At 47.0% G+C, this 14,308-nt stretch overlaps 1 protein-coding gene across 1 annotated transcript in view; it reads left to right on the forward strand.

Moving 5' to 3' along the window:
* UBE3A (ubiquitin protein ligase E3A) overlaps window positions 1-14,308 on the forward strand; it is a 104,190-nt gene that overhangs the window by 51,083 nt on the left and 38,799 nt on the right. The window lies entirely within an intron of this gene.

Below are 14,308 nucleotides of genomic sequence, written 5' to 3' on the forward strand. Positions count from 1 at the left end.
TCACCACTACCAGGACTTGCTCCAAAGGATAGCGGCAGACCTGGGGATTCTGTTGGAAGAGGTCCAGGACACACAGCATCAGCTCCTGGACATTCTCAAAACCTTGGGTGGCTCTACCTGTTACCGAGGCCATTCTTCAACTGATGCAGGCAGTATGGAACACTCCTGCCTCCTGTGCCCCGACACCGAAGAGGGCGGAGAGGAAGTGTTTTGTGCCTGCTTATGGGGCAGACTTTCTCTTTACATTCCCACCTCCCCAGCTCTTTCATTGTCAGTGCAGCAGCAGAGCAGGCACACCAGTACCCACAGAAGTCTACTCCTCCGGGCAAGGCAGCAAAGAGGATGGATGTGCTAGGCCGAAAAGTGTATTCCTTGGCAGGACTACAGTTCCGGATTGCAAACTACTAGGCTCTGCTAGCCAAGTATGATTTTAATAACTACAAAAGGCTAGCAGCATTCAAGGACAAGATGCCACCGGACTAACAGCAGCAATTCCAGGCATTGGTGGACGAGGGGCGACTGGTGGCCAAGGTGGGCAGGCCAGTGTGGACCTGGCTGACATGTCCTCTCACTCTCTAGCAACAAGGATAGTTATGTGCTGGGACTCGTGGCGCCAATCATCCGGATTCCCCAGTGAGGTCCAAAATACAATTGAGGGCCTCCCTTTTGATGAGCACAAGTTATTCCACAGAAGACGAACAAATCCTTTCATTCGCTGAAGGACTCCAGGGCCATGCTACTTTCTCTTGGCATATCCACTCCTGCCCCAAGATTGCAGGCAACGGAGACAACCGTTCTGAACCACAACCACACGCTCCCTACCCAGCCTACTACCAACGCCCGTAGGAGGCGCCATGTAGGCAGCACCACTCACAATGGCCACACTTCCCCACTGCACCACAACCACCTCTTCAACCCTTTTCCCAGCAGCAGCCAAAACCTCAGTTTTGACATTCAGGTCGAGACTCATAAACCTTTTCCTGATGGCACCCACGGCACCCTATATCGTCTTTGGGAGCCATCTTGCATTATTCACCTACAATTGGGGCAAGATCACCATAGACAGTTGTGTACTGGAGATCATCTGCCATGGATACTCCATAGAATTCATATCATTCCCGCCTAAGCAACTCTCCCCCCCCGGACTTCCCCTGGGGACCCACTCCATCAGTGCATTCTCCAACAAGAAGCAGACACTCTGCTCCTCAAGGGGGCCAGAGATTTGTCCTACCTCAATGCAAGGGCACAGGCTTCTACTCACCATACTGCCTTATCCTGAAGAAGGGTAGAGGACGCTGCCCCATTCTAGATCTTTGGGTGCTGGACACTTTTATCGGAAAGAAAGTCCAAATTCTGTATGGTAATGCTGGCATCAGTTTATTTTCCCTCCTTCTCACATGGAGCCTGGTTTGCAGCTCTCAGCATGAAGCACACTTACTTACATGTGGATATTCTCCCAGCCCACCATAAGTGTCTCAGTTTTTGGTTATGACACCAATACTACCAGTTTCTGATCCTTCCATTCGGTATAGTGACAGCTCCATGGGTGTTCACGAAGGTCTTCACTGTGGCAGCAGCCCAAATGTACCATCTCGGCTACTTGGTATGCCCCTACCTCGATGACTGGCTCCTCGTGGCGCTTTTTCACCAGGAAGTAACCTCCGTGATCATCAACCTTCTCATGCTATTGTCATTGCTAGGTATTTGTGTCAACGAGGAAAAGCCAGTATTGATACCTACACAGACAATACACTTTATAAGTGTGCGTCTTGACTCCATAGAGGCGAGAGGCTTCCTCCCGGCGGAACACTTTGCAACGCTGACGTCCATCTTGCAGACCTATGTCAGAGACCCCATACCACGTTCCAGCACTTTCTTTCTCTCCTTGGCCATATAGCCGCCTGCATCTATGTGACACAACACGCACGTCTCCACGTGCGTTGCCTCCAGGCATGGCTCCTCTCCGTCTACAGACCCAGCATGGACAATATGCAGATTAGGGTCATAATTCCCTGGAGTGTTCTAGTTTCCCTCACGTGATGGGCCGATCCTTCCAAGGTCATGATCAGCACCCCCTTCACACCTCCAACACCACATATCACCATCACAACAGACGCCTCCCTCACAGGTTAGGGAGCCCACCTGGACCACCACACGGCCCTGGGAGTATGGAAGCTGCGGGAGGCTAGGATGCACATAAATGTGTTAGAGCTCCAGGCAGTCCTCTTAGCTTGTCAGGTCTTTCTCTTGCTCATTCAATCCCTCCATGTTCAGCTGCTCTCTGAGGACATCATTGCAGTGGTATACATCAACAAGCAGCGTTGCTCTGAGCCCGTCCACCTTTGAAACTGGCGCATCAAAAACCACATAATGCTTCAAGCCACATACTTCCCAGGCACCCAGAATCCCTGGCCAACAAGCTCAGCAGGACTTTCCTCTTAAATCACGAGTGGGAGCTATATGACACCACACTACGGTACCTCTTCGCGAACCGGGGCACTCCTCAATGGGATCTCTCTGCCACTCATGAGAGCCGGAAGTTGCCCCTCTATTGTTGCAGAGGAGAAATGGGGAAGATTCGTGGGGCGGCGCTCTCCTCCTCCTGTGTATAGAACACCTCCGCTATGTCTTTCCTCCCATTCCTCTTCTGCTGCAAGTACTATGCAATATTCGCTGGGACGGAGTCACCGTGATACTCGTAGCCCCATTCTGGCTCTGCCAGTTCTGGTTCATGGACCACCTGCACACCGCTCCACTTTCACATGCTCCCAAATCGATCTCACAAGATCAGGGGAGAATCAAACATCCCAGTTTGGGCCCTCTTCACCTCACAGCCTGGTATTTGGATGGGGGTAGAGGGTAGACCGGGCATGCTCCACCGCAGTGCAGCAAATCATTTCTCAGAGCAGGAGAGAATCCACCAGAGCATGCTACCGAGCTAAATGGAAACGAATCACGGCATAGATGCACTATCTGTACCATTCGTCCTACGCTACCTTCTTGCTCTCAAAACATCAAGCCTAGCCCTCAACTCTATACGGGTGTACCTGGCAGCAATCAGTGCCTTTCTCCTCCCCTCTGCATGGCATGTCTGTGTTTACGCACTCCACCACCACGGTCTGCTTCATGAAGCATTTACTGAACACTTTTCCACCAGTACTGAAGCCCACACCCCCGTGGGACTTTAATCTCATCCTCTCTGCCCTCACAAAGCCACCCTTTGAACCATTGGCAACATGCTCCCTCTCCCACCTCTTGATAAAAGCGACATTCCTGGTAGCCCTAACCTCAGCCAGGTCAGTGAGCTAGCAGCCGTAATGACAGACACCCCTCACCCCCAATGCTCTATTTCACTAGGACAAGGTGTTCCTATATCTCCACCCTAAGTTCTTCCCAAAGGTAGTGACCTAAGCCAGAATTCCACCTAAGCCAGTGCATCCACCTACCTGTCTTCTGCACCAAACTGCACGCCTCCCGCACTGATGGTTCTGCACTCCCTCGATGTCTGCCATGCACTGGCTTTCTACCTTCACAGGACTCAATCCTTTCACACGTCATCAAAGCTGTTTGTGGCCATTGCCAAACCAAGGGTCAAACCCTCTCCTCCCAACAAATCTCCAAATGGGTCTCCGGGTGCATCCGTGTATGTTACAAACAATCCAGCGTACCCCCACCTAATAGTCACCGCTCACTCTGTGAGCGCGAGCCGCCACTTTGGCCTCATTGCAGATGTGTCCTGGCAAGACATCTGTCATGCAGGCACCTGGCGCTCTGTCCACATGTTTATGATGCACTACGTCATCACAGAAGCAGCAGCTGGGGACGCAGCAGTGGGCCAGGCCATACTACGTACCATGCTTCCACTGACATTCTCACTCGCACGCACTAGCACACTGCTCACAAGTCATCCCCATGTGGAATACACATAGGGACCATCACTCGATGAAGAAGAGGAGGTTACTTATCTGTAACTGGAGATTCTTTAAGATGTGTGGTCCCCATCTGTATTCCACTACCTGCCCTCCATCCCCTCTGCTTTGGACTGGGTTCCAGACTAGTAAGATGGAGACTGGAAAGGTGTCGACACACACTACATATTATAACTTTGGCTGGGAGCACAAGGGGACGCACCACATACGTACAGGTCAATGAACACTGCTAAGAAACACTTCCGGACTTAGGCGCCTGGCATGCATGCACACTTGCATGTGGAGTACAGATAGAGACCGCACATCTGGAAGAACCTTCAGTTACAGGTCAGTAACCTTCTTTTTAGTTGCACCAGTTTAGTTACATGATTGCAATACTCATCAGTGTAAAACCTGGCCTGCATCTTTGCACTGTCTCTGTATTAGCAGTTTGCACTAGTGTAACTATATCAGGCCTACTATAGGTAATTCAGTGAATTAAAGTAAACAGCTGCTGGGTTCTCAGAACTCTTGAAGATCAGGCCCACTTAAGAGCTTCACTTTTGGCACCAGTTCTTTAAAATCTTGGCCTAGACTACTTGCCCAAGGTCACTCTGGAAGTGTGGTAGGAGAGCCTGTTATACCAATAGAATAAAAACCAGCAGGATCTTATTAAGAGGGATACGGTAAAGATGCCACATTTATTGTAAATATAATAAAGCAAAAGATAAAAGTAAACAACGTTGTTTGACCACTTATTCCTATCACTACTTATTTCTTATACACACACACAGACAGACAGATAGATAGATTCATTCATTCATTCATTCATTCACACAATCATTCATTCAAGTTCTGTATAGGTGTTATAGTTACCAGCCTAGAAGTTGCTCATGCCAAGTTACTGCCAGGTATCTTGGTCATGAGGATGGAGCCGAGTCCGTGTCAGGTGCACCTGATGCTCCTGGAGGTTGGCAGCAGAACCAGAGACTCCAAGTCCTCAGTCTTTAGAGTCCATTCTTATAGGAATTAATTCCTATGTTAGTCTATGGGAGCTGTTTCATCCTGCCGTTGCTGACTCAATCAGCAGATGGCACATTCCTGGTGGCTCCACACTGTCCAAAGTTTGTGTTTCTCATCCTTCCAGGTGATGGGGTGGATCCCAGTTTACCCTCCGGGGGTTGTCTGGTGATCTACTTGACACATGCTTCGGCCGATGGATACTCCCTTTCTAGGCTGACACCTCCCTAACCATTCATGTACATCAAGCATTCATCAACAGACATTCCATATCTTAACCATATCTTAATTTACGGTCTCCACCACTTTCGGGGTGTGTGCTAATTCATTTGAGACTCCTGGCCCTTTAATCACAGAGAGTGGGGGTCTGTTCCTAAGAGCCCTTGCTGTTACAATGAAGTGAAAGTCACTTAAGGGCTTATAGCGTTTGTTTACCTTGTATCAGGGGTGGTAACATAGTGTTCACTTCAAGAACAAAGTCAATTAACTTGTTTGTAAGTTTTTCATAGTAATAAAGTATCTTTCACAGGACAGATACAATCAATGATTTCTACAGACAGTAGCTGACAAGTTTACTTGGTGAAACTGTTGGATTTTAAAGTGTGGGGGACAAATTATGGAGGGGGTCACTGTCACTTGGGGGAATCACTGTTAGTACCTTCTTTAATATCCCTACAAGCCAGGAATTGAACCGAGGTCTCTTCAGTCCCAGCCCAGTGCCTTAACCACAAAACTATCCTTTCTCCATCATCATTTTGACCTTCAATTAATTTTCTTATCTCACAAATGCAAACTGCCTCTTGTGTTCCACATGTGCCCAAATTGCCAAAATCTCCAGCTTCCCCATAACAAATTCTGTATATATTCAGTGATGCATTTTAATACTAAATTTTCAGCACATTGAAAATAAGAAGTTACGGGGTAACATCAAACATTAAATGAAATAGATTACATAATTCTGCAGCTACTGTAGTGATTGAATGATTCATTTCCATAGGGCATTCAATAAAAACCTCAGTGTTAATGTAACTGAAACTGTTGCAGAATCTTCAGTCTGCTGCAGGATAGTGCCACAGAATTTAGGTCTAGTTTTCCATAGGGTACACAAGGCTTTGGGTAGGTGACAAAACAAAAATGTTTCTGAATAAAGAAAGTTAGCATAGTAAATGGAACAATCCCCTGGGTGTTATAAGCTGGTAGTAACCCAAGAGAAGCAATCAGCAGTTAGCCAGGTGAACCTAGCTTCTGGAGTGACTTTTGGCCTCGGTCATAGTTGAGATAGAGATGCACAGAATAATTTCTGGCTTTTCTTTAGTTGAGCACTTCAGTTATAAGTTTTCTTGTGATATAAGTGTCCCTTTATTTAAATAGTCACATTTCACCCCGATTGATCTTTATGCGGAAATGCATGCCTGTCCTGTTTTGATAGAATCAATTGAAGCCTGACATTAAAATTGTGTGGATGATATTCTGCAGAAACATTATGTGCTAATATTCATGCATGATGCATTATATTCTGTTACGCTTTTCTCTTTTTCATCATGATGAATATAGAAGCAAAGGCCAACTGTCCCTAACAGTAGTGATTTTCAACTTTATTTTCATTTGCAAACCCCTAAAAAAATAAGTGGAGGTGCATATCCCTTTGGAAATCTTAGATGTAGGACCCCAGGGGGAATACCACTGCCTTAGATTAAGATTCCTATTATAGATAGTGGCAGACCTCGGCCTTTTTTTGTCTACCAATATAGCAGTCATCTCAAATATGATGTGATAAAAACAGAATAATTTGCCATACTAAAATAGCTCCACGTATATTAATAGTACACCTTGTCATCACTGAAAGGTGCCTTACTGTACCTTGGTTTCATAAGAGCGAAAGTGGAAGGGCTTAATTGTGGTTTTGAAGAAGTCCTAGTTTACCTTCTAATGAAGAGTGGCCTCTGCAGTACATAAATGATCAACCTTGAATATACCCACTTCTTGAATACTACGTGCAGTTCTTGTTGCCCCATCTCAAAAAAGTTATATTAGAATTAGAAAAGATACAGAGAAGGGCAACAAAAATGATTAGGGGTCTGGAACAGCTGCCCTATGAGGAGTGAGACTAGGACTCCTTAGCTTAGAAAAGAGATGAGTAAGAGGGGATATGATAGAGGTCTATAAATCATGAATGAAGTAGAGAAAATGAATAGGGAGTTTTATTTACCCCTTCACATAACGTAAGAACCAGGGTCACCCTATGAAATTAAAAGGCAACAGATTTAAAACAGTACCGGAAGTACTACTTTATAGGACACACAGTCAGTTTGTGGAACTCGTTGCCATGGCATGTTGTGAAGGCCAAAAGTATAACTGGCTTCAGAAAAAGAATTAGACAAGTTCATGGAGGGATAGGTCAATCAATGGCTATTAGCCTAGAGGGTCAGGGACACAACCTCATGCTCTTAGGGTCTCTAAACCTCTAGTTGCCAGAAGCTGGGCCTGGACAACAGGAGATGGATCACTCAATAATTCCCCTGTTCTGTTCATTCGCTCTGAAGCATTTGACATTGGCCATTGTCGGAAGACAAGATACTGGGCTACATGGACCATTGTTGTGACCCAGTATGGCCATTCTTATGTTCTTAATTGATCCTTTCCTCTACGTTTAAATATATAAGATGCTAACCTACACTTTAGTCTAAATAGGCTGGATCTAAATGCTCAGAATAAGGAGGATTTATACTGGTGTGTATAACACCCAAAGAAATACTAGCCGCTTTATAAAAAACAAAGATTACGCCAGAGATCTTCTGGTCTAAATTTAGACATGATTAAATAAGTGAGGATAACAATGCAGGGAATGGGTTAAGGAAGGCTAAATGTTACAGCAATAATATTATGTGGCTATTGTTGGACATCAGGGTTTTATATAAAAAAAATTATCATCTTGTATGTATCATGGAAAAATAGTCTTAAAGAGGGGTATGAGATATGAAAGATGTAGTGGTTTGGACTTCAGTTGGGTACATGTTCCATAATGGGAGGTGGTAAAAGTAATGTATTGTAGTAATTGCAAGAGAAGCGAACAAATGAGGTATCAAGGCAACGCCTACACTTTCCTTAGTAAGCTAAAAGCAGCTTTAATGTTTGGTTTTAAAAGAACCACATACACTATGAGAAACAAAGATCGGTTCTAATTTCATGTATATCTATCCACTTCAAACATCAAAATCCCCTACTTTTTACATTAGGGTCTCCCAAATAAATTTATCTAAATTGTGGACCCGTTTTTACAGTTTTATATTTAAGGTTTGCAAAAGTTGGGGAGGAGTTATTTGTAAAAAGTTGCTTTAATTTTGTAATGTGAATGGATACAAGGTGGGAAAAAATGTAAACAAATCAGTGGCAGGTTTTCCAATGTTGGTTTTTTTTGTTTGTTTTTTTGGACTGGTAGTTAAACATTTCTAATCTGTTTCTGGCTTATCTATCATCTGCAATAGTTGACTTGATTTTGCTGGCACATCTCTCTTTTTACTTGCTCATTTAGGCTCTGTGTGATGTATCTGGGATGTCTTGTATATTCTCTTGATTCTGGGCTCAAATTGGGCATTCAGAAAATCAAGGTGACAAACTGTGAATACACTTGTGTTATGAAATATTTGAAAAATCAGTCATCTTTAAGCCCTGAGTTCAATATTATGTTTTCTCTACAAAAGTTGAAGAAAACATCTAAAAATTTGCAATAAAATGTTCTTTATTCAGTTTTAAGTATTTGTCATCAGCTATTACATGGGGAGGCAGAATTCTGAACTCGGGACTTGATTGATAGATAGGTAGGTAGATAGATTCAAGATTTATAGTTTGTAACCCGAATCTAAACATAGTTTTTCATTTTCACATGGATAATGTTTTATTTAAATCTTTGTTGTTACACAAGTGTAAAACTCTAGGAAGGATTATAATGCCTTACAGAACTATTTGAAGGAATAAGTAGAATTAAATGGTAAAATATAAAATAGAACCTTGCTCATTCACACTTTGATGAAATGCAGACACGCCGTGGAAGCAGATACTCAAGTTTTTATTTCAGTGTAGAGCAGTGACGTTCTCCAGCTGTTCTGGGTGCACAGCCAGTGCTGGTGACAACATATTTTCTCTGTCAGCTTTGTATCTAGATGTATCTGTATCATTCATTGCCCAATTACAGGATTTTTGTTACTGACAGTGCTAGGCTCAGATGAGTTTCCTCTTTGCAGCTTGCCACTTCAAAAAGAAACCAGGGAGAAGGAGGCAGCTGTATCTTTGAAACAGTACATGGCACTAGGTTAGTATCTGTTTTAGAAAGTACTGCACCACCAAATATAATTAGAAAAAAAAGAGAAGGTAAGATCTGGTGAAAGACTAGTCAGGGGTTCAAATGCCTTATTTGAGCCAGGGGAAATAATCTTTTAGGCTTGAGCTTCTCTTTTATTTTATTCTCAGCAGTGTAATTGCTCTGAGTATTAAGTAAATAAACATAAGACAGGGTTCCGTTTTTGCTCCTGGAATGCTGTAAAAATGGAAATGTAATTTTTAAAGGATCTATATCTCGCTGGTTTCAATGGGAGTAGAAGATGCTCAGCACCTAACAGGATTGGGTCCTAAATTAATCAAGGGGTGCTTTTCAGCTTGGACAGACTTAGGGTATGTCTACACTACGAGAGTAGTTCGATTTTAGTTAAATCGAATATGTGGAGTCGATATTACAAAGTCGAACGTGTGTGTCCACACTAAGGACAGTAATTCGACTTTGTCAGTCCACACTAACGGGGCAAGCGTCGACATTGGAAGCGGTGCACTGTGGGCAGCTATCCCACAGTTCCCGCAGTCCCCGCTGCCCATTGGAATTCTGGGTCGAGCCGCCATTGCCTTCTGGGTAAAAAAATGTGTCGAGGGTGCTTTTGGGTAACTGTCGTCATCCAACCGTCACTCCCGCCCTCCCTCCCTGAAAGCGCCGGCGGGAAATCAGTTCGCGCACTTTTCTGGTCAGTGACAGCGCGGACGCCACAGCACTGCGAGCATGGATCCCGCTGTGACCATCGCTGCAGTTGTGGCCGTTGTCAACGCATCGCAGCTCATCATCGACCTTTCACTGAGGCAGATAGAGAGAAATCAGGCGAGGAGGCTACGGCACCGGGGTCAGGACCTGAACTCCGAGAGTAGCACACGCCTGTCTGAAACCACGACACCCAGTGCCGAGGACATCACGGTGGCAATGGGTCTTGTGGATACTGTGGAACGGCGATTCTGGGCCCGTGAAACAAGCACGGACTGGTGGGACCGCATAGTGCTTCAGGTCTGGGATGAATCCCAGTGGCTGCGAAACTTTCGCATGCGGAAGGGGACTTTCCTCGAACTTTGTGAGTTGCTGTCCCCTGCCCTGAAGCGCAAGGACACCCGGATGCGAGCAGCCCTGACTGTCCAGAAGCGAGTGGCCATAGCCCTCTGGAAGCTCGCAACGCCGGACAGCTACCGGTCAGTCGCGAACCAGTTTGGCGTGGGCAAGTCTACCGTGGGGGTTGTTGTCATGCAAGTAGCCAAGGCAATCGTGAAGGTACTGCTGTCAAAGGTAGTGACCCTGGGAAACGCGCAGGCCATCATAGATGGCTTCGCCGCGATGGGATTCCCAAACTGCGGTGGGGCTATAGATGGGACTCACATCCCTATCCTGGGACCGGACCACCAGGCCAGCCAGTACATCAACCGAAAGGGCTACTTTTCAATGGTGCTGCAAGCACTGGTGGACCATAAGGGACGTTTTACTAACATCAACGTTGGATGGCCGGGCAAGGTTCATGACGCTCGCGTGTTCAGGAACTCTGGTCTGTTTAGAAGGCTGCAGGAAGGTATTTACTTCCCGGACCACAAAATAACTCTTGGGGATGTGGAGATGCCTACAGTGATCCTCGGGGACCCAGCATACCCGCTAATGCCCTGGCTCATGAAGCCCTATACTGGCGCCCTGGACACAGAAAAAGAACTGTTCAACTACCGGCTCAGCAAGTGCAGAATGGTGGTGGAGTGTGCTTTTGGCCGTCTCAAGGGGAGATGGAGAAGCTTACTGACTCGCTGTGATCTCAGCGAAACCAATATCCCCATTGTTATTGCAGCTTGCTGTGTGCTCCACAATCTCTGTGAGAGCAAGGGGGAGACCTTTATGGTGGGGTGGGAGGTTGAGGCAAATCGCCTGGCTGCTGATTACTCCCAGCCAGACAGCCGGGAGATTAGAAGAGCCCAGCGGGACGCACTGTGCATCCGGGAGGCTTTGAAAGACAGTTTCCAGACTGAGCAGGGTCACCAGTGAATTTTAAGTTTGTGGACTCAGAACCTGAACTTGCCACCGTTTCTTTACCCAGTTACCGTTGACTATCCTCTCCAGTTACATACCCCCTTCACCCCCTTCCCAAAAAATAAAATCTGTTCTGTTTTGTTAATGAACACCGTTGTCTTTATTACTGTTTTCGCGGGAATGTTTTAAACCTGGGACGCAGACTGTGGCGGGGTGCGGGTTTACTGTTGTGATGCAAATGATGCTTCTAAACTCCAGGAATGACGGGTTCCGCAGTGGTGGACTGGTTGTTTCAACAGAGCCTGCCAGCCCTCCTGGGCGGGACAGCGTGTATGTGTCGGCTATGTGACTGTCTGGCAGGGGGAGGAGGGTTACAGCTCCCCTGCTGCGGGGCTCTGTGATGCATTAGATCTGTAACTGCCCTCCCCCGCCACAAAGTCACAGAGCAACCCCCCCCCCCCCCAGAACACGAAAACCACCTCCCAGATTGAACAGGGTCACTAGTCACTGCACTGGGTATGTGTCCTGATCCTGGACCTGACCCCGCCTCTGTACCCTGGTAAAGGTGACTGTCCTGTCCAATTACCATGCCCCTTCCCCTCGTTCAGACAGACTCTCCTCCAAAATAAAATCATGGAAACAGTAATTAACAGAAACGAATATTTTATTATGAACCACACATGAAACGTGGGGGTTGAAACTTGCACGGGGGCTTCTGTGAGGTGTGTAGGAAAGGACTTTTAAAATTTTGGGGAATGAGAGCCTTCTAGTGCTAGAGCAGTCTGCAGGGGTTGACTGAAAGTTTTAACGGCCCTTGCCGCCCCTCCTTCTTTGTACTTTGGGTGAGGGGGGTGTGGGACTTGGTGGCGGGGGAGGGCGGTTAGAGATAGACCGCAGCGGGGCTCTGTCCTCCTGCCTCCGGTCTTGCAGAACATCCACAAGGCGCCGGAGCGTGTCCGTTTGCTCCCTCAGAAGTCCAAGCAGCTTTTCAGTAGCCTGCTGGTCCTCCTGACGCCACCTCTCCTCCCGTTCCATGACTGCTCGGTGCATTTGGGACAAGTTCTCCCTCCACTGTGTCTGCTGGGCTGCCTGGGCTCGGGAACAGCTCATTAGTTCTGAGAACATGTCCTCCCGCGTCTTCTTCTTCCTCCTCCTAATCTGCGCTAGCCTCTGGGAGTGTGCTGACAGGCTGGGTTGGGAGACAGTCGCAGATGTGTCTGTGTGAATGGGAAAAATGGAGTGAATTCCTGAGACAGATAAATGAAGTTGTGTACAAAGAACCTAGTCTTTCTCTGTGAACAAGACCATGCACTGCACCTCTCACATGCGCACTCAGGACAAGGTCGAATTTTCGGCCATCGCCTTCAGTGCCTGGGGTCCTGCAGTGGTCTTGCAGTTATCTGAGAAGCGTGGCAGGACACCTGAACTTCTGTAGCGTGCAATCATGGTAAGCCGTAGACTTCTGGCTGCTTAAAACTGTACTAGTAGCACTGGCCTCCTTTCACATTGAAAGCAATGCCAGTCTCTGCTGCCAGCAATCAGGACAGCATGAACTATGCCCCTGTCCCACCCCCTCGCGGCTGTTCCAGGGAAAGATCCCTGTATGCTGCCCCTCTCCCTCCACCGCGTGGCTGTAAAGCAGTCCCAATACTAACATTCCCCTCCCTAATTCAAAGCAGGGCGTAATGAGCGACATCACCCTGCTGAGGATCTCGGAGTCCCAGAGGGAAAGGATGTTTCGAGAAAGCCTTCAGAAACCAGGGCCGTTTGCCGCTATGCTCTGCAGGGCAATGATACCAGACTATCTGATGGTGTCGTGGCGCGGTAACGTGTCCTACCACGGAGGGCCCAATAAGATCGCCCTACCCAGGAACCTGATGAACAGGCTGGAAATGTACCTTCTTGAGACCTACGAGGAGTTCTCCTATGAGGATTTCGCCTCCATCCCCGGCCATATTGACCGGATTTTCGCGTAGGTGCACTGGGACTAAAGAGTGGAGCGTCTTGGGCAGCATAATCATGACTTACCGGACATTGTAAAAAAAATTTTAAATACTTGGGACTAAATTGTGAAGAGCCTAAGGCAGACAAATCATGAAAAACCCTTTGTTACGATTGTAAATATTCCAGTTTTTTTGCAGTTAATTGTTTACATGTTTAAGCACTTTAATAAACAGCCATTGTTAATATTATAAATATTCTAGTTCTTGTAAAAATAAATGTTTAGATATTTAAAGCACTCACTGCTTGATCCTTCCCCTGATTCTGTCTCCGGGGTAAGGGATGGGGACGGTTGGTAGGGGATCTCGGTAAGGGTGATGAAGAGCTCCTGGCTGTCGGGGAAATCAGCGGTGCCAGCGCTGTCGACTGCCTCGTCCTCCTCATCTCCTTCTTCATCTTCCCCGTCCGCTAACATGTCCGACGAGGAACCTGCCGCGGACAATATCCCATCCTCAGAGTCCACGGTCAGTGGTGGGGTAGTGGTGGCGGCCGCACCTAGGATGGAATGCAGTGCCTCGTAGAAACGGGATGTGTGGGGATGGGATCCGGAGCGTCCGTTTGCCTCTTTGGTTTTTTGGTAGCCTTGTCTCAGCTCCTTGATTTTCACGCGGCACTGCGTTGCATCCCGGCTGTATCCTCTCTCTGCCATGGCTTTAGAGATCTTCTCGTAGATCTTTGCATTCCGTCTTTTGGAGCGCAGCTCTGAAAGCACGGACTCATCGCCCCACACAGCGATGAGATCCAAGACTTCCCGATCAGTCCATGCTGGGGCCCTCCTTCTATTAGATTGCATGACCATCTCTGCTGGAGAGCTCTGCATCGTTGCCAGTGCTGCTGAGCTCGCCACGCTGTCCAAACAGGGAATGAGATTCAAACTGGCCAGACAGGAAAAGGAATTCAAATTTTCCCGGGGCTTTTCCTGTGTGGCTGATCAGAGCATCCGAGCTCGGACTGCTGTCCAGAGCGTCAACAGAGTGGTGCACTGTGGGATAGCTCCCGGAGCTATTACCGTCGATTTCCATCCACACCTAGCCTAATTCGATATGGCCATTTCGAATTTAGCGCT

Source organism: Emys orbicularis, chromosome 1, assembly GCF_028017835.1.
Source record: "Emys orbicularis isolate rEmyOrb1 chromosome 1, rEmyOrb1.hap1, whole genome shotgun sequence".
In the NCBI taxonomy this organism is placed as follows: Eukaryota; Metazoa; Chordata; order Testudines; family Emydidae; genus Emys; species Emys orbicularis.